The sequence below is a fragment of the Staurois parvus genome, unplaced genomic scaffold, assembly GCF_062004578.1.
Source record: "Staurois parvus isolate SC_StPar_1 unplaced genomic scaffold, SC_StPar_1.0 ptg000363l, whole genome shotgun sequence".
In the NCBI taxonomy this organism is placed as follows: Eukaryota; Metazoa; Chordata; class Amphibia; order Anura; family Ranidae; genus Staurois; species Staurois parvus.
This window is the reverse complement of record NW_028318159.1, coordinates 652,798-679,225: the sequence shown is the minus strand read 5'-3', so window position 1 is coordinate 679,225 and position 26,428 is coordinate 652,798. Positions and strand designations below refer to the sequence as shown.

Here is a 26,428-nt window from a genome sequence, read left to right as displayed (position 1 = left end):
AACGCTCCTAAATGATACTACAATGATACTAAAATGCTAAAAACATTACCAGTGTTTTTTGAGCTTAAAAAACCTGCTAGTGTGCATGGAGCCGAATAGTGTTTTGTAAGGAACTTTGACCTGTATTTCTTATTTTTATCAGATGATTGTTTTGTCATCTAAAATGTGGTGACCACGTCCAATGTTCCCCAGTTCCATTATAGATCTGGTAAGATGTCTGGAAGATGATCCCACGTGTGGCGGCATAAAGCTGGCCACACACCAGTAGCATTTTAGAGAAATGTTGTATTCTGAACATTTTCTAAATTTTGTAGTAGTTAATGGGGTTGAATTGACCATCGTTTTCAGCCGTAGTGATGAAAAAAATAATTGAAAGAGCAGGTCAGAATTTTTTTTTTTTTTCTCGAATGAAATTCTAACCATGAATGTGGTTTTCATTTGGGAAATTCCGTTCAATCCAAATCGAATTTTAAAAGCAAATGCAATTTTGGAGTGCATTGGAAAAACATCTATTATGTCTCTGTTGCCATCATTGAATGTACTGATTGGATTCCACAAATGATCCCATGCAGAGAGCAGATCCATAGTAAAACCTTTTCAAACTCTACTGCTGAATCCGACCTCCAGAATAATCTGCGTTTGTCTTTGTCTGGTTTGAACAACAGGAAGTCGACTCATACTGAAACTGAAAGGGAGTTAATCAGTCACATTCCCATGACTTGGCCTCACCTAAAAGTCTCCATGATTTTTCTTCGATCTGCTAGAATGTGGCTTCAAAAACCATCTGATCTGTAAGGTAAGATGACATGTAACCCTATATAACAGAAGTAGTAGTACATTAGGCAGGACGGGTCATCCTGATATGTAATAAGAGATATTTGTAGGTTATACAAACTTTGATTCTCTCCCTGTATTTAGGTCTGTTAGGACTAAGCAGAACTCTGATCTCTTAATCCCGGTAAATAGCGATGGACTGAACACCCCCCTGTGCAGTTTGCGGTCAAACATTCGAACGTAATGCGAACTTCAAACTTAAAGCAAGTCTAAGGGACTCGAAGAGCGCCCATCTTGAAGGCTTAAATACAAGTTATTAGTCATAAAAGGGGAATGGGGACTCGGGTTCTGCATTGAGGGACATGGATCAGTGAAAAAATAGTTTTCAAAAAGTACTGTTTTTAAAGGGGCAGTCATCTTTCATTGCTTAAAGTAGAAAAAAAATCCTTTAAATATCATGCTTGAGGGTCCTAAACTACCTGCAAAGTTGCACATCTGTACAATGTATAGAACCTGCTGCAGCAGGACTGACTTTTTTTTAAAAAAGAATAGAGTGGGGTCCCCCCCAATCCTTAAAAACTTCAAGTCCGGACACTTTCACCCCCTTCCAGTCTGGACACTCTCCCCCCCCCCCCCCCCCCCTTCCTGCCCAGGCCAATTTTCAGCTTTCAGCGCTATCACACTTTGAATGACAATTGCGCATGCAACACTGTACCCATATGAGTTTTTTAGTATTTTTTTGAGACAGATAAAAAATTTTTTTGGTGGTATTTATTCGCCACTGGTATTTTATTTTTTTAGCTATATAAATGAAAGTCCAAAAATTTAGAAAAAAGTGTTTTTCTTATAAAACTTTGCAAATAAATAATCTTTCTTCATAAATCTTGGCCAAAATGTATACATATATCTTTTAGGTAAAAAAAAAATAACCCAAATTTATTTATAATCAAAAATTATAATTTTTTAAAATTTTTTACATTTTTATTTTTTTTTCTTATATTATTATTTTAACATACTGTCACCCTAGCAATACAGTGGCATGGGCCAGACGGGAAGAGGTTAACAGACCCTTTAGGTCTGGCAGGAAGGTTAGAAGGGACTCCACAATAAATGCAATTTATAAAAAGTGCATGGGGTTCCCCCTAAAAACCCTACCAGGCCCTTGATCCAAGCACAGGCTTGGGAAGCCAGGAAAGTGTTGGGGGGGGGCGTACGAGTGGCTCCCCCCTCGCTGCGCCTTAACAGGCTGCCAGACTGTGTCCCCATGCCGATGGGGACAAGGGCCTCTTCCCCACACCCCTTGCCCAGTGGTTGTGAGGGTCTGTGGGCAGGTGGGCTCATTAGCATCAGCATACCCCTTTAAATAAGGGGGAACCCTGATGCTGCCCCCCCTTTTTGAATAAGGGGTACTTGTACCTCTACCCATTCAGTAAAGGGTTAAAATTGTGGAAAAATAAAGAGACCAGACTTTTGAAAAAAATCCTTTATTGGAAAAAAAAAAAAAAGCCAAAAAGAAACTGGTTCCAGCATTGTAATCCATTGTCAATCATGGTGTCCAGCGTTGTCACAAGGAACCCGACTCACCGAAATTTTAAAAAACCGCCACACGCCGACCAGAGCACTCGCTGCCATCTGACATTTACGAGTCAGACGTGAACAATTGGGCGGAGCTAGGTGACATCACTGCTAGCTCCGCCCAATTGCTGCCAGTTGCCAGTCAAGTGTAAGCAATTGGCCGGAGCTGCTACAGGGCAGCAGGGGTGCGCAAAATCACACATATATACATGATTTTGCATTTCCAGGTAGGGGGCAAGTGCTTTACCCACACCACCTTTAGCGGTTGTGGCTGTCAATCACCGGCTCCCAGACGGTAGTTACCTGCCGGCGCCCGCTGATCACCGAGCATCTCCTACAGGGAGGAAGACTGGTTGGTTTACTAAAAGTCTTCCTCCCAGTCAGCTCGGGCACACTGCACAGTACAGCCATCCAGAAGAGTGTGCTTACAGTGAAGAACACAGACACCGCCCCCTACTAAAACACTCCCTACACTGTTAACCCTTTGATTGGCCCTCATATTAACCCTTTCCTGCCCAGTGCCATTAGTACAGTGTCAGTGCTTTTTTTTTTTTTTTCAGCACTGATCCCTGTATTGGTGTCATTGGGGATGTCAGTGACACCAAGTCAGTTCTCCCCCAGTGTCAGAATGTCTGCGGCAGCCCCGAAATCGCCGCCATTACTAGGAGAAAAAAAAAATTCCCAGTATCTATACCGCCATTTGTAAGTTCTATAACTTTCATGTAAACCAATTAATTTACACGTATTGGGATTTTTTTTTTTTTAGCAAAGACACGGAGCAGAATACATTTTGGCCTAAATTTATGAGGAAACTTGATTTGTAATGATTTTTTTACTGCACGTTTAACCTCCTTGGCGGTATTCCCGAGTGTAGCTCGGGGTAACTTTTCAGTACCAAGAGCGGTAACCCCGAGCTACACATTCGGGAATACCATGCGGCACTGCTCCGGCATTTGTTCTTCACTTACCTTACCCTGCGCTCCCACGATGTGTCCCCTGCAGCGTCCCTCGGCCGATGCCAGCATCCGGCTTCTGTGTCCTGTCCCTGTGACGTACGGGCGCCGCCGGCGGCGGGAAATTTAAAAATTGTAAATAATGTCATTTTTTTTTTTTTACATTTTACATAGTAAAACATTGCTGTCTCAACCAATTTCACATACATTTTGTCCCGAGTGCTTTGTCCTGCGCCCCGCCTGCATTCTGTCTGTTCTTTCTGCCTGGAAACTGAGAAACGTCCATGGCGTCCAAAAAGCGTCCCTTTAGGTCAAAAGCGGTTTAGATCAGCTAGAGAACAGCGATAGTAAATCAGAACCACTTGCAGAATTGAGTGATAATGATTTGTGGGGAAATTCGTCATCAGACACTGAAAACAATTTTGCGACTTTGCTCAGCGATGTGCAAACTTATTATGGCGCTATATTTCACATTTCAGTGTTTTTGGTTTGATTATATTATTGAATTAAATGTATTATTATTATATTATTATTTTTTATGATTATTTATTAAATTATAATTTATGATTTCGTGTTTCAAATTTTATCATACCCGGGATGTTTACTAGACTCTTGTTCGGACAGATTTCAGTGAGTTATTCCTAAATATTACAGCCTACAATAAAAAAACAACATATTTCCATGCAAAATAATGGTATCGCTTTCAGCACCAAAAATCTGAAATAATCATACCGCCAGGGAGGTTAACCGCTTAGGTCCCGCCCACAGTACATTTACTGCTGGGCGGGCCCTGTGTGTATATATACACGTGATTGTGCATTTCCAGGTAGAGGGTGTGTGACCTCCCTACCCTCGCCGGTGTCAATCACCAGGTCCCGCCCGGTGATTACCCGCTGATACCCGGTGATTACCGGCAATCACCGACAGGGAGGAGGCTGCATTGTTTACCAAAAGCCCTCCTCCCTGTCAGTTTGGGCACACTGCTCGAGATGGCTGAGCACAGCCATCCCGATCAGTGTTCTTTACAGTGAAGCACACCCCCCCCCAGCCCCCTAGTAAAACACTCTCATCACAGTTAACCCGTTGATTGCCCCTCATGTTAACCCATTCCTGCCCAGTGTCATTAGTACAGTGCAAAGGGACAGTGCAAAAATAATGAAAAAATCAAAATAGCTTAAAAAAAGAAAAAACAATGCACCCTCGCCGCCCCCCTCCCCCCACGCATGCACACCGGCATGTGAGGTATCACTGCTAACGTCAGATCAAGGGCAGTAATTCTGTGTTTTTGTGCATTAAAGGTAACAAAAAGTGTATTTTTTGCAAAAAATTGCATTTGAAAAATAGTTGCGCGAGTACTATGTGACATAAAAAAATTGCAGCACCCACTATTTTATTCACTAGGGTGTCTGCTTTAAAAAATATATAATGGTTGGGGGTTCAAAGTAATTTTATGGAAAAAAATTCTGATTTTTTTTCATGGGAACAAAAAGTGTCAGAAAATGCTTGATCTTCAGGTGGTTAGAAGAGTGAGTGATGTGTGGCATAAACTACTAATGCTGGTCATAAAATGCCCCACCCCCTTTTTGGAAAGTTGACACCTCAAACTTTTTGCTGAGAGGCATGTTGAGTCAATAGAATAATTTTTTTTTACCGCAAGTTTTTGGAAAATGACTAAAACATTTTTTTTTTAAAATTGCTTGGGTTGTCTGAAAGGAATTGGCTCCTCTCGTTCCTTCCTGTAGCTACCGACTCCCGTCAGTCCCCTGGCCCTGATCAATGTCTGTCTACAGGCCTGGAGTCCCCTTTGAGATACAGGAAATTGCACACAGACACAAGGTGGTATCTCAGAAGGAACTGAATTTATTCTTCCGTGTTCAAACTTATATATGAAACTTAAAACAATACATGGAAATATAAGAACCAATCAATTGACAGGTATGCATTGACCAATCAGAATATTATATACGTCAGTAATGCCCAATCATTTAGCATTTATGTTAATTATTATTATATGCGTCAAACATTAATATAGAAAGTAGACAACTTCCCTTTTAGCGCTGGCTATAGTTTATTAATACTCTTGCAACAGGAAAAAGCCCACCGCAGACTTTCAGTCTTGTGCTCGGTAGAGGAAAAAAGGAAGTTACATCTGAAGGGAAAAGAGGAACCTCAGACTCTTATCGAAAGTAAGAAACAGTCTTAAAACACAAATTCATCTTTAAGTACTGACATAAATCTCAAAATGGATTCTTATCTTAAAATGGCAGATCTCAGGTCAAGAGACAATATGGCGGTATGGTAATGCTGAAAGGCTAATTCCTTCAAACCCCCTCTTAGGTCACGCACGTGACCTTACACCTTTTTTACAGGTTGGTACCTGGGGCCCTTAGTAGGTCCTTTATCAAGATACTGATTCCACATGGTTCTAGTAATGGTGGAGTCAATAAGTTTCTGCATTAAACCACGGATGCAGGGGATACAACAGCAACCACACAGAGTTAATACTGCAGCAGCCATTACTATAGAAATCAGCATAGTTTTCATCAGAGTTCCCCATCTACCAAACCAATTTTCAAAAAAACCAGCTAGTGGATTTTCTACTCCTGAGTTTTCAGCCAATTCTTCAGACAACATTTGGAGGCCTTGAAGGGCTCTAGTAATGCTTCCATCAGGAGCGGTGTTATTGGGGATAAAAGTACAGCAGTAGGAACCAAACATTTTACATACTCCTCCTTTCTCAGCTAATAACATATCAAGAGCAATGCGGTTTTGCCAAGCAGTAAGGGATGTTGCATCAAGTTGGGCAGAGACCCCCTTTAGAGCATCTCTAGTATAGTTAACAAACCTTTGTTGATTATAATAAATGTAATTAATCCAATCCACATTTTTGTTAGGCTGTACCCATATAGCAATAGAGGCAAACCCTGCAGCAATCTGGTCCTGAGCTTTAAATTCATCAGGGACTCCTCTTGGTACACCTATAGCATCTATGTAAACTCTATTATCAAAGGAACCACGGGGTGCATTTCTTTTATACCTTCTAGATCTGGATTTTTCCAAGATGGGCAAGCTTCTTATCCCATCTTCTACTTTGATCATAAAGAAAGGCATGAGAAGATGGGTCAGAGCGCAGCTTCCCTTCCATCTGCTGGGGAGTCTGGCTCTGAGTCTCATATCTCCACACAGCCACCACACATCCGACAGTTGCTGCCGGTGGTCCTGAAACCATTCCTTCCGGTAGCCTTCTGCGGAGGTGCGGATGGTCTTAACACAGTAATTAGGTGGGAATGTACCTAAATCTTTACCCTTAGCATCATCATGTTCAAAGCAGGTAAAATTTCCTGGTACCGGTTTAGAGGCCAAAGGTAAATTTCGTAATCCGGTAACAGGGAACTTCTTAACAAAATCAGAACATTCCTTCTCAGTGATGTTATCTTTATACATTCTAATTAGGCAGGACATATTAGTTTCTTCTTCTAACAAAGGAACTGTGGCAAGTAGGGGGCGGGGATTGGCACATGAAACACAGTCTCCCTGTCCCTTACTTTTAGTGGTCCATCTCACCCATTCAATCCATTCATTTTTGTCAGAGTAACCAGTTTCAATGCTTAATCTGTCTTCTGATTGCATCACTACTCCTGTCACCTCATTATCCAGTCGATTCCTAACTTTGGGGAATGAATTGTCTATGGTATTGACATGGACTCTTGGGGAGGGTTTTACCTGTAATATGAGGTTGGCCCAGGGGTCTGTTCCTGACACAGTTATTCCCAACCTATATTCCCCACTATCTCTGACCTGTGGGTTCCTTATTGTGAAAATGATATTCCCTTGGCCTTTTGCTATAGAGATTCTTTGATAGGTGCCTATGTCCTCTAGGGGAATTCTAGCTGATTGGGTCTCCCATTTATGAGGGTCTGTTGTCCACCATATATTCTCCCAGTAACCACAGGGCTTATTCCTCCCACACATGTACACATTATAAGGTCCAATATCATAAGTAACTTTAGTCGGGTCAAACACCTGGTTTTTAGTCAGAGTAAACACTATGGTCTGATTTACATCCTCAGTAGTCAAGACTGGTGTTTCCTGTAACCCCCATCCCTTATCTTGTACAAAGGACATTCTTCTCATCCTTCTCTTAGTGCGGGTTAGACTTCGTTTCTTTCTGACACTAGAATGTTGTGTACTATGGTTTTGTGTGTGCACTGGTTCTGCATTATCTGGGTCACTAGCTTGTATGGAGGTATTACATATACTCTTAATCACTCCATAATCATCTGGGTGATAAATACAGTTAGTTATTGTCCATACTGGGAGGAACACAGTCAGGGCTGCTAGTATGAGGAAGCAAAATGTCTGCCCAGAGTTCTGTGAGAGCATCAGAAAGGTCATCTTCTTCAAAGACTTTTACACCGGCTTCACTTCCTTTTTCTTCTTCTGTATCTGTGTCTTTGCCTTTGTCTTGCTTCTTAGGGGCTTGGTTCACCCTTTTTACACGGCTGGCATGGATCCAGGCCTTGGAATCCTCAGTCAGGACAGCGGTCCTGGTGACAGCGATCACAGAAGTGGGGGGCCCAAAGGGATACTCTTGCTTCCGATTCCTATGGAGGGCTTGTATCACCACACGGTCCCCGACTTGGAAAGAGTGAGTTGGTTCCTGTGAAGAAAGAGGAAAGGTGCGAGCAACATTTCTTTCAACCTTGTCCAAAGTTTCAATAAGTTTTCTCACATATTCCTCCTGAATCAATTCCAAATCCCCTCTTTCTACCATGAGTGGCTGTCTAGCCCAGGGAGTGGGAAAGGGCCTACCCATTAGAACCTCAAAGGGGGAGTAACCTGTCTTTTTAGAAGGAGTCATCCTTACCTCTGCCAAGACTGCAGGCAGTACTTTCTTCCAGTTTGCAAAGGTACCTCCAGTAGCTTTCCTAATTTTATCCTTGAGGGTCCTATTCATCCTTTCCACTATACCTGAGCTCTGAGGGTGGTAAGGAATGTGAAACTTCCACTCAATTTTGAGTGTTTTCACCAAATCCTGACATACCTTGGCCACAAATGCTGGACCGTTGTCAGAATTAATCTGGAGTGGACATCCCCACCTGGGAATAATTTCCCGTGTAAGGATCCTCACTACAGTTTGGGCATCTTCTTTTGTGGTTACAAAGCTTTCTACCCAGCGGCTAAACATGTCCACAATTACCAAAAGATATTCTTGTCTTTTTCCTTCCTTTGGCATGTGTGTAAAGTCTACCTGTAGGTGAGTAAAAGGTGTTGATGGGTATGTCAGGTGTTCATGTCTTGCCTTGTGAGGATTGTTTGGGTTATTCCTTATGCATGTAATGCATCTAGACACATATGATTTTACCAAAGAGGGAAGGCCAGGAATGAAAAAATCATTATCCAGCAGTTCACATGTAACCTGCCATCCCCTGTGACCTACTCCATGATACTGTGAGATGAACAGAGGTGCACTGGCCTTTGGAATGCATGGTCTCCCCTCTGTGACACAAAGTCCAGTTTGTGGACTCTTTGTCACACCAGCTGCATTCCACTGCTCAATATCTTCTGAGGTAGCATATGTCTGTAAATCCTGCAATGTTTGATCCAACAGTGGCATTTCAGGGGTGAGCATTGGCATTTGGATCATGGCAGACTGGGTAAGGGCCGCCTCTTTTGCTACTTTGTCAGCTAGAGCATTTCCCTGTGCAATATCAGTTTGTTCATTTGTGTGTGCCCTACAGTGTAGGATAGCAAGGGATCTTGGCAGTTGTATGGCTTTGAGTAAAGCCTTCACCAGAGATGAATGTGAGATGGATTTTCCATCTGCTGCAATAAATCCTCTCTTTTCCCAAATTATTCCAAAATCGTGGCACACGCCAAACGCATATCTGGAATCTGTGTAAATATTTACATCCTGACCCTCAAAAAGCTGACATGCTCTTGTAAGGGCTATCAGTTCAGCGGCCTGAGCTGACTGGTATGGGATGGGTTTTGCTTCAAGTACTTTATCTGGCAACTGCACCACCGCATATCCTGCATGGTAAACAGTGTCAGTGGGTCTCGAGCAAGAGCCATCTACAAAAACATTCTGTGCCTCTGGAAGAGCCACAGAAGACATATCCTGTCTTGGGGAGGTGTCCTGATGAATCAATTCCAGGCAATCATGCTGTGGAACAACTTCATCCTGCTCTCCCTTTAAGCCTAATAAGGCATTTAAATTGGAGCTGGACCTGAAGTGGGAGAGGTATATTTTATTCTCAACTTAGGGTTTGACAACAGTATAACCTCATATCCACTAAGTCTCTGGGCTGACATGTGTTGGGTATGTATATTCTTGAGTAGAATAGACACATTGTGGGTGGTATGTAAGGTGGTCTCATGTCCCAGAGTGAGTGACGTAGCCATTTGGACCACCATAGCGCTTGATGCTAGTGCTCTGAGACACGCAGGCATGCCTTGGACCTGTACTGGAACCATTTTTGAGAAAAAAGCAACAGGGCGGAGTTTTCCTCCATGCTCCTGGGCCAGGACCCCTGCCATAGTTTTACAATTTTCCCTAGCATACAGATGAAACATTTGATTATATGCGGGCAGACCAAGACCAGGGGCTATTACCATAGCATTTTTCAGATACACAAAAGCATTGCACATATCATCTGACCATTTCACAAGATCTGACATTTCTGAACCTGTGGCTTGTCTCAAAATGTTGTCATAGTAGGAACAGTCAGGTATCCATTGGCGGCAGTAACCAATCATACCAAGAAAGGTGAGCATGTCTTTCTTGGTCAATGGGCGGGGCAGACCCATAAGAGCCGCAGCTCTTTTGTGGCTGACTTTCCTTTCACCTTTTGTGAGAACAAAACCAAGGTATTCAACAGTTTTCTGACACCATTGTAGCTTTTTCTTAGACACTTTATGACCACATTCACATAACCAGTTCATGAGATCTACACTATCCCCTTGGCTGGCTGCCCGATTAACACTACAGAGAAGCAAATCATCTGCGTATTGAACCAATACTGAACCATGGCAAGGAGTCCATGGCTTTAAGGTAGCCTGGAGGACAACAGAGTAGACCACAGGCGAATCTACATACCCTTGCGGTAATTTACACCAAGTAAGGGTCTTCCTCCTGTAATGAAACGCAAAAATTGGGCGTGTCTCCTTGGCAACAGGGATTGAAAAAAATGCATTTGTCAGATCAATCACTGTGAAAAACTCAGCATCAGCTGGGATGGAGGAAATGAGTGTTGGTACATCAGGCACTATTGGGGCAATGGGAATCACAAGATCATTAATGGCCCTCAGGTCCTGCACAAATCTGTAAGAGCCGTCCGGCTTCTTAACTGGATTTATTGGGCTGTTGTATGGTGAAATCACCTCTTCAAGGACTCCTTCCTTGAGAAAGTGTTCCACCATGGGCGCTATTCCTTCCTCCTTTTCTTTTGACAAAGGGTATTGTTTGTGAAACACAGGTTGAGCCCATGGCTTCAGTGTGGCCTTATATGGAGTGCAGGAAATGAATCCCACATCCAAGGCACTTTTTGCCCAAACTTTGTCATTAATTGTTCCAGCAGGAAATGAGGGGTCTTCTTTAGTAATCATTGTCATGGCAGGAATGATTGGCATTTTGGCAGAATGAGCCACTATACCACCTCTCCTTGTGGATTTCAAGTTGATGTTCAACTCTCCCATGAGGTCTCTCCCTAACAAATTAACTGGACAATTGGGTATGATTCTGAATGAGTGATCTAGCAGAGTGATTCCCTGTATGGGGTCAAAAATTGGAAGAGGCGGTGTTTTATAAGTCTTGGTCAGTATCCCATTTATTCCCATGGAAGGTTCAGCATTCATTACCTCTCCCTTATAATAATCCTCACTCAGACTCGAACGAGTCGCGCCTGAGTCCAACAAGAATGGGGTTAATTTGCCCTGTATATGCAAGGATACAAGGGGTTGTTCCTTATAAGAGTGAGAGACAAGCGGGAATGCTGGGATACCACCTTCTGGGCACCTTCATTTATTTTGTGATTGTGTCTGCCAAGAGATAGGAAACCTCACATTCTGCTGTGGGAGGTCCCTTTGTGGTTGGCCTGGGGAGGGGCTATGCTGGGCGTGGTCATGAGTTTCATATGGACATTGATTTCTCCAATGATCCTCAGCCCCACAGTTAAAACAACCCGTGTCCCGTCCCCTATTATTCCTCCCTCTTCCCCTAAACCGGCCTCTGCCTCGGTTATTGAAACCCCCCCTTCTCTTGTACGGTGGGTTTGTGTGGGGAAAGGGATCTTCCTGAAAATGAGTGGCCACCGCCTTGGGTATCTCTAGACATCCGGCAGCATCTTTCTCAGTCAATTTCAATTGAAATTGTTCTCTGGTACAAGTGGGCCATTCAGAAATCATCTGTTTTACAGTTAACATGACACTGGGTTTTAGATTGGACAGGAAAGTCTGAATCAGTAGACTATGCATGGTGTCTTGCAATGTCAGTCCTGCCTCTTGTGTCCATGTCTCATTAAATCTTTTCCAAAAATCTAACACAGTTTCTCCTGACTTTTGCTTGCAGGCTACTGCGGTAGGGAGGGAGGATCTAGATTGGAAAGCTCGTTCCATTTCTTCTGAGACCTCTCTCCACATATTGTCCCTACCATCTTCTGTGTTTAATTTATAATTTGTGGCAGTAATGTTGCCTGCTTCTAGGATGGATATGGTCCCAACATTACCCCAATTCCAGGGGGAAGTTTGTCCCAATATTCCATCGAGGATAAGGCGCATATCCTCTTGTGTGTAATTTCTACCTTTACATGCTTTCTTCAAATAGCTCACAGTAGCCGTTGAAGAAACAGTGGGTCTTGGACAATGTTTGACAATCCTATTTATGTCTTCTATCTCAATGGGTTTCTTTAATAGATTGTCTCCTATTGTCATGAAGGGCATCTGTTGTGTATTGGAATCAATACCATATTGGGTATTATGGCGTGTGTGTGATGGACTTAGCATGTCCACTATACCTAGACTATTAGCTGCTCTGAACAGCAGAGAGCCTGAACTAGCGGATTCATCAACAAGTGAGTCATCTGCTTCAGTAGTTGAAGAAACAGCTATTCCCCCTGTCGCTCCCTGTGTGGTAGGACTTTGAACCACACCCTGGGAGGGCGCGGGTGTTTGAACTGTACTAGGCTGTGTGGTAGAAATGTGAACAGCACTAGGTATTTGAGGGGTCTGTGGAAGTGTTGGTGCTGGAGGTGCAGTGGGGTGTTGGACTGCATAATGTCCGGCTAAAAAATCAATATCTTCTTCAGTAAGAGATGGATAAAGTTTTGTGGGCTGTGGGACAGATGGGACATATGGGGGAGGGAATGGCATGAGAGGGTGTGTGGGTCTGTCTATTTCTGACTCTAATGCATGTATTTTAGTGGCATCTACATTTCTAGCTTTGGCTTTATTTTGTTTCCCAGTTTGTCTATGAAACCAGAGAGGGGCAAATTCTAACCAATTTTGTCCACCTTTGGTCATGTATTTCTGATCCCACACAGGATCTCCCTTATACCATGGGAAAGCCTGTTTATCCCCCAGACAGAGACCCCTAATCATATCCATATGAAAAATATTATTGCTCCCATCACGGGGGAACGGGTCAACACTTCCCATGAATTCACTCCAGTCTGCTAATTTATCCACCCAGGGGTTAACTAGATAGTAATCTGTCCCACAGATACGGGCTACATAATCTTTACATGTCTCACCAACATTTGGGGGAGGGAGTTTATCCTTACTTTGACCACTTCCCATTTTTACACTTACAAAGGTCTGTGTTACAAATCTGTCCTATAGGCTGTCCCAAAAAACAGGGGTCAACTTCCAAATGACAATTTACTTTATAAAAATGTCTGGACTTAAGATATTTATTGGGTCTTTCTCTAGTGGTTGACCAAAAGTGGAGATTATAACCTGGATATACAATACTTCTAATAATATCCTGACTCTGACTAACTCCCACTTTTCTAACAATAAGCCTACAACACAATTTGAACAAGACATTTACATAGGCACCCAACTCCGTGTCACCATGCTATCACCTTCTCTAGGTCATCAGCCAATAAGGCCTAGCTAAAGGGGTGGTGCGTCTTACAACGGAAGTTGACAATACCTTCAGTGACCTCTGGCCCATACACTTACCAACTGGGCACTTGTGTCACACAAACAAATTATCTTATACTTCTATGCGATAGGAAGAAAAGCAAAGAGTTGCAAGACAGAATTGATCAGCCCCGGACTTTTCCTGGTTTCTTCTCAGAGAAACTCTTTTCAGCCCCTTCTCATAAGAGACTGTGCAGTTCCCAAAACTGCTCCTGGTCTTTTCCAAAAGACCTTGTGCTCCCCACAGCACTTTGCGCCTGGCCACTAGCGTCTTTAGACGCGAAGCCCGGTGCTACCTAAGGGCATGAGATTTTAATCAGAGCCCTTCCGGCAAGACAGACTAATTGACAGAATGACAAAAAATCTTACCTACCGAAAAGGATGATTATCTCATCCCGGACGAGCCCCCAATTGAAAGGAATTGGCTCCTCTCGTTCCTTCCTGTAGCTACCGACTCCCGTCAGTCCCCTGGCCCTGATCAATGTCTGTCTACAGGCCTGGAGTCCCCTTTGAGATACAGGAAATTGCACACAGACACAAGGTGGTATCTCAGAAGGAACTGAATTTATTCTTCCGTGTTCAAACTTATATATGAAACTTAAAACAATACATGGAAATATAAGAACCAATCAATTGACAGGTATGCATTGACCAATCAGAATATTATATACGTCAGTAATGCCCAATCATTTAGCATTTATGTTAATTATTATTATATGCGTCAAACATTAATATAGAAAGTAGACAACTTCCCTTTTAGCGCTGGCTATAGTTTATTAATACTCTTGCAACAGGAAAAAGCCCACCGCAGACTTTCAGTCTTGTGCTCGGTAGAGGAAAAAAGGAAGTTACATCTGAAGGGAAAAGAGGAACCTCAGACTCTTATCGAAAGTAAGAAACAGTCTTAAAACACAAATTCATCTTTAAGTACTGACATAAATCTCAAAATGGATTCTTATCTTAAAATGGCAGATCTCAGGTCAAGAGACAATATGGCGGTATGGTAATGCTGAAAGGCTAATTCCTTCATTGTCTACTTTCCAAAAAGGGGTCCATGGCTTGTGTGAGAAATATATAATTTAAATGACAACTTTGTGTAAGAAAAAAAAATGTTTTTGTCATTTTTCAAAAACTTGTGGAAAAAAAAAAATAAATCTTCCATGGACTCAATATGCCTCTCAGCAGATAGCTTAGGGTATCTACTTTCTGAAAAAGGTCATTTGGGGGTTTTTGTACTATCCTGGCATTTTAGTACCTCAAGAAATGTGATGAGCAGTCAGAAAGTAAAAGCTGTGTAAATTCCATTATCTATCCCATAGTTTGTAGATGCTATAACTTTCAAGCAAAGCAATCAATATACACTTATTAAAATTTTTTAACCAAAAACATATAGCAGAATACATTTTGGTCTAAATTTATGACTAACTGAGTTTTCTGTATTTTTTTATAGCCGTAAGTAAAAAATATAGTTTTGTTTATAGTGAGAAAAATAAAAAGTGCACAGGTAATCAAATACCACCGAAAGAAAGCTCTATTTGTGTGAATAAAAGGACATAAATTTAGTTTGGGTAAAGCATTGCATGACCGCGCAATTATAAGTTGAAATGTTGCAGCACCGAGTAGCAAATAGAGGCCTGGTCAGGAAGGGATTAGTCTCCTGGGTGACTGCCCCAGATTTGATGTTGGATCTGTCAGCCAAGTATACTGTAAGTCTCTGCGTTTTGGCTCGTAGGGGTATCTGGTGTTGCAGGGCAAAAGTTGAATTGATACAGCAGCTGCAGGCTTCGGAGTAATTGATAGTGAAGACTGGAAGGGTTCTTCCCAGAAGCTGACATGAGACGGGGATAGCAATGTGAGCAGGGTTGATGGGTGCAGATGGTAGATTACCGGGCAAGATGGTCAGAGGCTTATGCAGCTTTGCGGGACAATTTTGTAAGTAGTGGCTGGGTTCTCCACAGTAGATGCACAGGCTATTCTGTCCGCGATGTTGGTGTTCTTCAGGTGTGAGGTTTGCAGCAATTCCAGTTCCATTGGTTCTTCGATTCTTCGACTGAGGGTGCGGTAGAATTGGTGGTGGTGCCCTGGGTGGCATCCACATTGGGTGGACTTGACCAGCAGGCCTTTCTAGTCTTCTGGTCAATCTGAAGAGCAAAAATTTATGAGTTCTTCCAGCGTGTTTGGAACCCCTACACGGAATAGCTCATTTAAGAGGTTCAGAGAGGCCCAAGCGGAACTGATAACATAGGGCAGCGTCATTCCAATTGGTATCTGCACTCCAGCGCCTAAACTCAGTTACGTAGTCCTCCACTGCCCTGCGACCCTACTGAAGAGAATGAAGAGCTGCGTCTGCTGATGCGGATCGCTGCGGATCATCGTAGAACTGGGCCATGGAGTCGAAGAGATTTAAGGAAGCTAACTTGACATCTTCCTTCTCCAGCAGATGGTGAACCCATGCCTGTGGTTCGCCCTGGAGTAGAGATATCACGAACCCCACCTTGGTTGCTTCTGTTGGGTATGTGTTATAGAAGACACTGGTAGTGATGAGGCAGAATTCAGACTTTACTTGTGTGGCTTAAGTTGCAAACATACAGAGCACATTTCAGCAGGTTGTAATAGCAGACATCTTAGGTGAGGAAGAAGAGGAATAGAGAACAGGAAGAGAGAGAACCAACAAGTTTTACACATATGCACAACTAGTGACCTTAGTGTACAGTGCCATCTACTGGTCAGGTGATATTAAACAAATACTATATACAGTACATTATGGTACATGCTGTTGCATTCCCAACAGCTTCCAGCGAAAAAGTACAAGTTGTAATGCAAAATATAGTTCACATGTGTTACGAAACACGCGGAATTTACTGCGATCACCAGAAAATATCTTGGCTGTGGGGACCCTTGGCTCTGGGGGTAGCATCATCACAGCAGGAGTCATCACGGTTCCTGGAGCAGCAGCTGAAGCAGGTACCATAGCGGCATTAGCGGAGGGTGCAGGCGTAGGTAGGGGTGAAAGCGATTTTCAAGTCGGGTATATCCTTCTTGCAGATCCTTGACGGCTTGTGTCAGTTCAGCAATGCGATGGCAGATTTTGTGTAGAGGAGAGGCCCCTCTCTCAAGCTCCGACATGGCCTTCTGGCACTGTCATGTACCTGGTGGGGGAGCATGACATGCAGATGACGGCATCCTCTTACAACTCCTGCTCGGTGCCCCTGATAGAGCAAACAGGTGGCACGAGTGCCTGGCAGGTCTGCGGTGACAGCTGACGGGTGGATAGCCCAGACGACCAGAATGAAGGTCAGTTGCGGATACAGGTAAGCGGGAGCAGCGGCTGAAAGATATTAGCAAGAACTTGGCAACTGCAGACAGCTGGTAGCAAGTGATAGTCACAGGCTGGAGAAGTAGCAGAGTCAGACAATTCAGGTCAGGATCAATTGGGTGGATCAGGTACAGGGAGCAGGCAAGTGGGTAGTCAAAGGAGAAGGAGTTCAAGCATAGTCAAGACAGGTAAGGTTGGCAACAGGATCAAGATACAATGGCAGCAAAAACAAACAAACAATGTGTTAGACCAGAAGGCAAGGACTCTAGTGCAGCAGAGGTTTAAATAGCCCGCCTGGCGCCAGTTCAGCAGCGCGCACACACGCACGTGCACGGGCTTGGCCGGCGGGCACCCAGCATTGGCGCGCAGATGTTCGCCCAGGCAATTTCTCTTTTCACTGACAGCAGCACTTGGGTCATGGGTTCTAATCCCAGTCATGGCAGCACCTGTCTGGAGTTTTCATGCTTTCTCTGTGCGGGTGTGTTTCTACCAGCACTCCAAAGACATACTGTTAGGTTAATTGGGCCTAGTATATGTCTGAATTTGTGGCTTTAGATTGTAAGCTCCTTGACGTTACAGACTATTGTGAAAGTCCAAAATATGGAGGTCAGTTCCCAGCGTTCTGTCAGTGCCAGGAATATTGATCAATCAATTAAGATCTTGGCTACGGACTAGAAAGTGGAGAGGGAATAGAGGAGCTGACTGGTGTATGCAGGGCCACTGATAAGGGGGGCCCGGGCAGCTGACGAGCCCATCTCCAGCTGCTAAATTCCATTGTTACCCTCCTGTCATTCTATCACACAGCGGCTCAGTGTTGTGGATGTTACCTGCATCCTGTTCTTCTGACAAGTTTGAAACTTTCAATTTTCCTTCTGTTTATATTTGATTGCAACTGTTTCTTTCCTCTCCCCCAGACTGCTGATCCCTTTCTGTTCACTTCTACAAACCTCTCTCCTTATACAACTTGACCCCCACCCCCCTGTCATCACCTGTTCCATCTGCCAATCTATGTATCACTGCCCAACTCTTTTTATTTAACTATTTATTTACTGATCTTTACTGATGTTTCTCATTTCCTATCACCTACAGCGCAGATCTAGCATTATTATACAGTAAGATTTATAAACAATATGGGGTCTGAGATTATAAATCCCATTTCAGTCTTTGCAGATGACACCAAGCTGTGCCGTGGAATAACGTCCTTACAGGATGTCTCCCACTTACAAGCCGACCTCAATGCTCTGTGTAATTGGGGGAATATGTGGCAAATGAGGTTTAATGTTGATAAATGTAAGGTTCTGCACTTGGGGGCTAAGAATATGCATGCATCATACAACTGGGGGGGTCAATGGTGGAGAAGGATCTGGGGGGGTTAATGGTGGAGAAAAATCTGGGAGGTCTGATAGGGGATCATGGGGCCCCTGTGTCCTTGCCCAAACTCAAAAAAGCCTATGATAAAGGTATCAGGGGCATCTCATGGGGCCCCTTACTGACCTCGGGCCCTCGGGCAGTGCCCGAGTTTCCAAATGGTCAGTCCACCCCTGAATGCTCCAGAGAGAGAGATATCACCCCCCCCCCCCCGGGTACAAATCATTAGTAAGACCTCATCTGGAATATGCAGTTCAGTTTTTGGCTCCAATTCACAAAAAGAACATTGCTGTACTGGAGAAAGTGCAGAGAAGGGCAACCAAACTGATATGAGGCATGGAGGAGCTCAGCTATGAGGAAAGATTAGAGGAACTGAATTTGTTCTCTCTTGAGAAGAGGAGATTAAGTGGGGATATGATCTCCATGTATAATACATAAGGGGGATATGATCTCCATGTATAATACATAAGGGGGGATATGATCTCCATGTATAATACATAAGGGGGATATGATCTCCATGTATATTACATAAGGGGGGGATATGGTCTCCATGTATAATACATAAGGGGGGATATGATCTCCATGTATAATACATAAGGGGGATATGATCACCATGTATAATACATAAGGGGGGATATGATCTCCATGTATATTACATAAGGGGGGGATATGATCTCCATGTATAATACATAAGGGGGGGGATATGATCTCCATGTATAATACATAAGGGGGGATATGATCTCCATGTATAATACATAAGGGGGGATATGATCTCCATGTATAATACATAAGGGGGATATGATCTCCATGTATAATACATAAGGGGGGATATGATCTCCATGTATAATACATAAGGGGGGATATGATCTCCATGTATAATACATAAGGGGGATATGATCACCATGTATAATACATAAGGGGGGATATGATCTCCATGTATAATACATAAGGGGGGATATGATCTCCATGTATAATACATAAGGGGGATATGATCTCTATTAGAGATGAGCGAATCGAAGTAGGCGAAGTGGAATTCGTTTCGAATATTGGAAATTTTTCCTAAAATGGCGGCGACATGTGCGGCGACGGAGCGGGGATGTCTGGGAAGGCGCGCAGACAAGGCGCGCTGACCCATAATGCATTCATTAATGACATGTGATCGCATTAGCCAATCAGCAGCCAGCCAGCCAGCACTGTGTAATGGTCGAGCTATAAATGGCGGCCATTTTAGAATTCTCCATTTGCCTCCAGTCATTCAAGAGAGGCAGACCGCTCTGTATTAGGGACAGAGTTAGGGCCACAGAAACGTTACTTAGGGACAGAGAAACGTTACTTAGGGACAGAGAAACGTTACTTAGGGACAGAGAAACGTTACTCAGGGACACAGAATTGTTACTGAGGGCCACAGAATCGTTACTTAGGGCCACAGAAACGTTAGTTAGGGCCACAGAATTGTTACTCAGGGACAGACACAGAATTGTTACTGAGGGCCACAGAACCGTTACTTAGGGCCACAGAAACGTTACTCAGGGACACAGAATTGTTACTGAGGGCCACAGAATCGTTACTTAGGGCCACAGAAACGTTAGTTAGGGCCACAGAATTGTTACTCAGGGACAGACACAGAATTGTTACTGAGGGCCACAGAATTGTAACTTAGGGCCACAGAAACGTTACTCAGGGACACAGAATTGTTACTGAGGGCCACAGAACTGTTACTTAGGGCCACAGAAACGTTAGTTAGGGCCACAGAATTGTTACTCAGGGACAGACACAGAATTGTTACTGAGGGCCACAGAATTGTTACTGAGGGCCACAGAACCGTTACTTAGGGCCACAGAAACGTTACTCAGGGACACAGAATTGTTACTGAGGGCCACAGAACCGTTACTTAGGGCCACAGAAACGTTAGTTAGGGCCACAGAATTGTTACTAAGGAACAGACACAGAATTTTTACTGAGGGCCACAGAATTGTTACTGAGGGCCACAGAAACGTTACTCAGGGACACAGAATTGTTACTGAGGGCCACAGAACTGTTACTTAGGGCCACAGAAACGTTAGTTAGGGCCACAGAATTGTTACTCAGGGACAGACACAGAATTGTTACTGAGGGCCACAGAACCATTACTTAGGGCCACAGAAACGTTACTCAGGGACACAGAATTGTTACTGAGGGCCACAGAATCGTTACTTAGGGCCACAGAAACGTTAGTTAGGGCCACAGAATTGTTACTCAGGGACAGACACAGAATTGTTACTGAGGGCCACAGAATTGTTACTTAGGGCCACAGAAACATTACTCAGGGACACAGAATTGTTACTGAGGGCCACAGAACTATTACTTAGGGCCACAGAAATGTTAGTTAGGGCCACAGAAACGTTACTCAGGGACAGACACAGAATTGTTACTGAGGGCCACAGAATTGTTACTGAGGGCCACAGAAACGTTACTCAGGGACACAGAATTGTTACTGAGGGCCACAGAACTGTTACTTAGGGCCACAGAAACGTTAGTTAGGGCCACAGAATTGTTACTCAGGGACAGACACAGAATTGTTACTGAGGGCCACAGAACCGTTACTTAGGGCCACAGAAACGTTACTCAGGGACACAGAATTGTTACTGAGGGCCACAGAATCGTTACTTAGGGCCACAGAAACGTTAGTTAGGGCCACAGAATTGTTACTCAGGGACAGACACAGAATTGTTACTGAGGGCCACAGAATTGTTACTGAGGGCCACAGAACCGTTACTTAGGGCCACAGAAACGTTACTCAGGGACACAGAATTGTTACTGAGGGCCACAGAACTGTTACTTAGGGCCACAGAAACGTTAGTTAGGGCCACAGAATTGTTACTCAGGGACAGACACAGAATTGTTACTGAGGGCCACAGAATTGTTACTGAGGGCAACAGAACCGTTACTTAGGGCCACAGAAACGTTACTCAGGGACACAGAATTGTTACTGAGGGCCACAGAACCGTTACTTAGGGCCACAGAAATGTTAGTTAGGGCCACAGAATTGTTACTCAGGGACAGACACAGAATTGTTACTGAGGGCCACAGAATTGTTACTGAGGGCAACAGAACCGTTACTTAGGGCCACAGAAACGTTACTCAGGGACACAGAATTGTTACTGAGGGCCACAGAATCGTTACTTAGGGCCACAGAAACGTTAGTTAGGGCCACAGAATTGTTACTCAGGGACAGACACAGAATTGTTACTGAGGGCCACAGAATTGTTACTGAGGGCCACAGAACTGTTACTTAGGGCCACAGAAACGTTACTCAGGGACACAGAATTGTTACTGAGGGCCACAGAACCGTTACTTAGGGCCACAGAAACGTTAGTTAGGGCCACAGAATTGTTACTCAGGGACAGACACAGAATTGTTACTGAAGGCCACAGAATTGTTAATGAGGGCCACAGAACCGTTACTTAGGGCCACAGAAACGTTACTCAGGGACACAGAATTGTTACTGAGGGCCACAGAAACGTTACTTAGGGCCACAGAATTGTTACTCAGGGACAGACACAGAATTGTTACTGAGGGCCACAGAATTGTTACTGAGGGCCACAGAACCGTTACTTAGGGCCACAGAAACGTTACTCAGGGACACAGAATTGTTACTGAGGGCCACAAAACCGTTACTTAGGGCCACAGAAACGTTACTTAGGGCCACAGAATTGTTACTCAGGGACAGACACAGAATTGTTACTGAGGGACACAGAATTGTTACTGAGGGCCACAGAACCGTTACTTAGGGCCACAGAAACGTTACTCAGGGACACAGAATTGTTACTGAGGGCCACAGAACCGTTACTTAGGGCCACAGAAACGTTACTTAGGGCCACAGAATTGTTACTCAGGGACAGACACAGAATTGTTACTGAGGGACACAGAATTGTTACTGAGGGCCACAGAACCGTTACTTAGGGCCACAGAAACGTTACTCGGACACAGAATTGTTACTGAGGGACACAGAATTGTTACTCAGGGCCACAGAATTGTTACTCAGGGACAGACACAGAATTGTTACTCAGGGACACAGAATTGTTACTCAGGGACACAGAATCGTTGAATTAAAGAGTATGTCAGACAACATGCAGAGGAGTGGCAGAGGAGGCAATGTTTTAGGAGCGAGCAGACGTGGCAGCAGAGGAAGGGGTCGAGGCAGCACTAGTCGCAGCCAGAGGCCAGTGCTCCCGGTGTCATCCAGCGGTCGTGTCTCCCCCGACAACCCTGCCGTCATCGATTGGTTGGCTCGGTCGTCTTCCTCTTCCCAGGTCACCTCTGACACCTACAGCCAACGGTCGGTGGGTACGTCAGATACAACCGTTAGTTGGCATGGCCCGGGAGCAAGCCCACTGAAATCACGTGTCCTCTACCTGCCCCTGTCCTTTGGTGTTCCCTCACCAAGCGAAGTATCGCATGCTGTGGGCTCAGCCCCACTGTACAGTGAGGAAGAGCTAACAGAGGGCGGTCAGGAACGGGGGGAGACATCCGCCTCTTCAGCAGCCAGGCGAAGAAGTACTGGCGAGGAGAGTGGCTCGGTAGCCGGTCTAGAGACAGGTCTGTCTCCTGACCCAGACGCAGCCGAGGGGGCTAGTAGTGAGGCGGAGACCCTACTTGATGATGAGGAGGTTGATCGCACTTGGCAGCCTCGTCGTCATCAGGCAATTTCTTCCGCATCATCAGGAGAAGAGGGTGCCAGCTTGGCAGCGAGCGAAACAGTCGGTGGGTTGCCCAGGAGGCAGCAGGGTCGCAGCAGTGTCAGTGGAGCCAAACGGCCACGGAGTAGAGCACCAGCTCCACTGCAGCCTACCACCACGGCCAGTAGTGGTGCCGGTGTGCACGGAGGAAGTAGCAGTCAGCCAGTGAGGAGTAGCGGGGGCAAAGTTTCCTACTCGGCGGTGTGGCAATTTTTCGTCAAGCCGCCCGAGGAAGTAAACGTAGCCGTATGTCGACTATGTGGCCAGAAAGTCAAGCGTGGCCAGGGGGCCCATGTTGGGACTACAGCGTTGCGTCAGCATATGCAGCGTCGCCATTTGGTGGCCTGGGAAAACCGTGATAAAGATACGGCGGTTCTGCCTGACCCAGCCCCCGCTCCATCACCCGCTCCGTTACTTGCTCCGTCACCCGACGTCAATCGCCCTCTATCAGCCAGTCAAGGCTCCAACACCTCTGCTGAGGGGAGTTGTCGCTCGTTGGCATCTTCCGCTCGTTCAGATGCTCCTTCTCCTGCTACTCCTCTTCACGGATTCCCGTCAGCAGTCTTTCTTGGAATCCGTTTCCAAGAGACAACAGTTTGCGAGCACGCACCCGACGGTGCAAAAGCTGAACGTCCTCCTGTCCAAGTTGCTGGTGCTGCAGTCCCTCCCTTTCCAACTGGTGGACTCAGCACCTTTCCGAGAAATGATGGCTTGTGCCGCGCCGCGGTGGAGAGTGCCAAGCCGTCATTTCTTCGCCAAAAAGGCAGTGCCAGCCCTGCATTCACATGTAGAAGAGATGGTGGGCCAGTCTTTGAGCATGTCGGTCTCTGCCAAAGTGCACGGAAGCGCCGACGTGTGGAGCTGTAACTACGGTCAGGGACAGTACATGTCATTTACGGCCCACTGGGTGAACGTGGTGCCGGCACAGCCGCACCAGCAACTTGGACAGGTCACGACGCTTTTGCCTCCACGTTTGCACGTCCTTGGTCCAGCAAACATGTCCGCCTCTACCACCTCTTCTTCCGCCGTGTCTTCAGCCGCCACCCCCGTGCCAAGTCCCATTACCCGACCGGCATATCACATGTGCAGGGCGCAACGGTGTCACGCTGTGCTGCACCTGGTATGCCTTGGCGAACGTAGTCACACAGGGGAGGAACTTCTGAGTGTAATGAACAGAGAAATCGACAGATGGCTGTCTCCGCGCAAACTGAAAATCGGAACCATGTTGACCGACAACGGAAAGAACATGGTGTCTGCTCTGCGTCAAGGAAGGTTGTGCCATGCGCCATGCATGGCTCACGTGTTCAATCTGGTTGTCAAGCGGTTCCTAAAATCCACCATCCCACTGCAAGACATCCTTAAAATGTCACGTAAACTTTGCATGCATTTCAGCCATTCCTACACCGCAAAGCACACCCTCCTTGAGCTGCAGCGGCAGAACGGAATTCCACAGCATCGCCTGATCTGCGACGTTGCAACAAGGTGGAATTCAACCCTACACATGTTAGACCGCCTTTACGAACAGCGAAAGGCCATCACCGATTTCCTGATGTTACAAGCGGATAAAGGTACTCCCCTGTGTAACTTCGATGTCAGCCATTGGCAGCTCATGCGTGACACCTGCCGCTTGCTCAGGCCCTTTGAGGAGGCCACGCTATTCGTGAGTCGGCAGGACTATGGGATGAACGACGTCATTCCTCTGTTGCACGTCCTGGAACAAATGCTGTTAACAATGGCTGGTCAGGGTGCGGTAGACGTGGCGCACAGATCTCAACGCCACATGACCCCTGTGGGGGCAGGACAGGAAGAAGAGGAGGAGGTAGAGGAGGACATTTGTGCTCAGGAATTATTGAGTGAAATGGGTGTTTTTTCCACTCAGCGGACAGGAGTGGAGGAGCAGGAGCATCTGGTAGAGGAGGAGGAGGAGGAGACAGAGGACCCAGACGCACCGTGGCAGTATGCTGTGGAGATGGAGGCAGGGAGTCCCTCGCATTCCTTGGCACAAATGGCCCATAGCATGCTCGGTTGCTTGCGTAGCGACAGCCGAATAATAACCATCAGACAGAGGGATGACTTTTGGCTGTCCACCTTGTTGGACCCTCGCTACCGTTCCAAAATGGTGGCCTTTTTCACACCTGCTGAGAGGGAGGCCAAAATTACGTACTATAAAAACCACCTATGTAATCAGTTGGTCTCTGCCTTTCTGCGCCAACGTCCATCCTCAGACACTGTGGGCCCTGTGCGCTCGCGTTCCGCTGCCATGGCAGCAGGGGAGGGGTGGGGTGGTAGGAGCAGTGGCAGCTCCACCAGCAGCAACTGCCTCAGTCTGCAGTCGATGATGAGTAGCTTTCTTCACCAGCGCAGTGAGGAAACTACTAACCAGCCGCAGCAGCAGCAGCAGCATCAGGTGGACCTGGAGCAGGAGCTCAAACAACAGGCTTGGGCCTACTTGGACAGCACCCTGCCAACCGAGGTAGACAATCCCCTTGACTACTGGGCAACGAAACTTGACCTTTGGCCCCAACTAGCTGAATTTGCCCTTGAAAGGCTGTCATGCCCGGCCAGTAGCGTGGCATCGGAGCGCGTGTTTAGTGCGGCAGGAGGTATTGTAACTCCGCGGAGGACACGACTGTCCACCCAAAGTGTGGAGAGACTCACGTTTGTGAAAATGAATCAGGCGTGGATTAGTCTGGATTTCAAACCACCAGTTCCTGACACAACTGACTAAATCCGCCATGAATCATGCCCCAAACATGTGCCACTTTCAGGTCTCCTCACACACTGCTGGTGTGTTCAATTTTTTGACATAGGGTGCTGGCAGATTACGGGCCTCCCGTAGCTGCTGCCAGGCCCCTAATCTGCCATGGGCCCCTATACCGCCTCCTCATGCTGCTGCCAGGTCCAGAGTCTCTCATGCCATGTGCCACTTTCAGGTCTCCTCAGACTGCTGGTGTGTTCAATTTTTTGACATAGGGTGCTGGCAGATTACGGGCCTCCCATAGCTGCTGCCAGGCCCCTAATCTGCCATGGGCCCCTATACCGCCTCCTCATGCTGCTGCCAGGTCCACAGTGTCTCATGGGTCCCTGTACCGCCTCCCATTGCTGCTGTCTCCATCGCCACACTCTGCCATGTGCCACTTTCAGGTCTCCTCACACTTCTGCTGGTTTCCATTTTGTCATAGGTTGCTGGCAGATTACAGGCCTCCCATAGGTGCTGCCAGGCCCCAAATCTGCCATGGGGCCCCGTACCGCCTCGCCACGCTGCTGCTGGGTCCACAGTGTGTCATGGGTCCCTGTACCGCCTCCCATTGCTGCTGTCTCCATCGCCACACTCTGCCATGTGCCACTTTCAGGTCTCCTCACACTCCTGCTGGTTTCCATTTTGTCATAGGTTGCTGGCAGATTACAGGCCTCCCATAGCTGCTGCCAGGCCCCTAATCTGCCATGGGCCCCTATACCGCCTCCTCATGCTGCTGCCAGGTCCAGAATCTCTCATGCCATGTGCCACTTTCAGGTCTCCTCACACTGCTGGTGTGTTCAATTTTTTGACATAGGGTGCTGGCAGATTACGGGCCTCCCAT

General features: G+C 45.8%; 1 protein-coding gene across 2 annotated transcripts in view; it reads left to right on the top strand.

Moving 5' to 3' along the window:
* Positions 1-695: 695 nt before the first annotated feature.
* LOC149456345 (NACHT, LRR and PYD domains-containing protein 3-like) overlaps positions 696-26,428 on the top strand; it is a 100,425-nt gene continuing 74,692 nt past the window's right edge. For both annotated transcript variants that reach the window (XM_089685144.1, XM_089685145.1), the window contains exon 1: positions 696-796. The gene's annotated coding sequence lies outside the window, so the exon portion shown is untranslated. The remainder of the gene's footprint in view (positions 797-26,428) is intronic.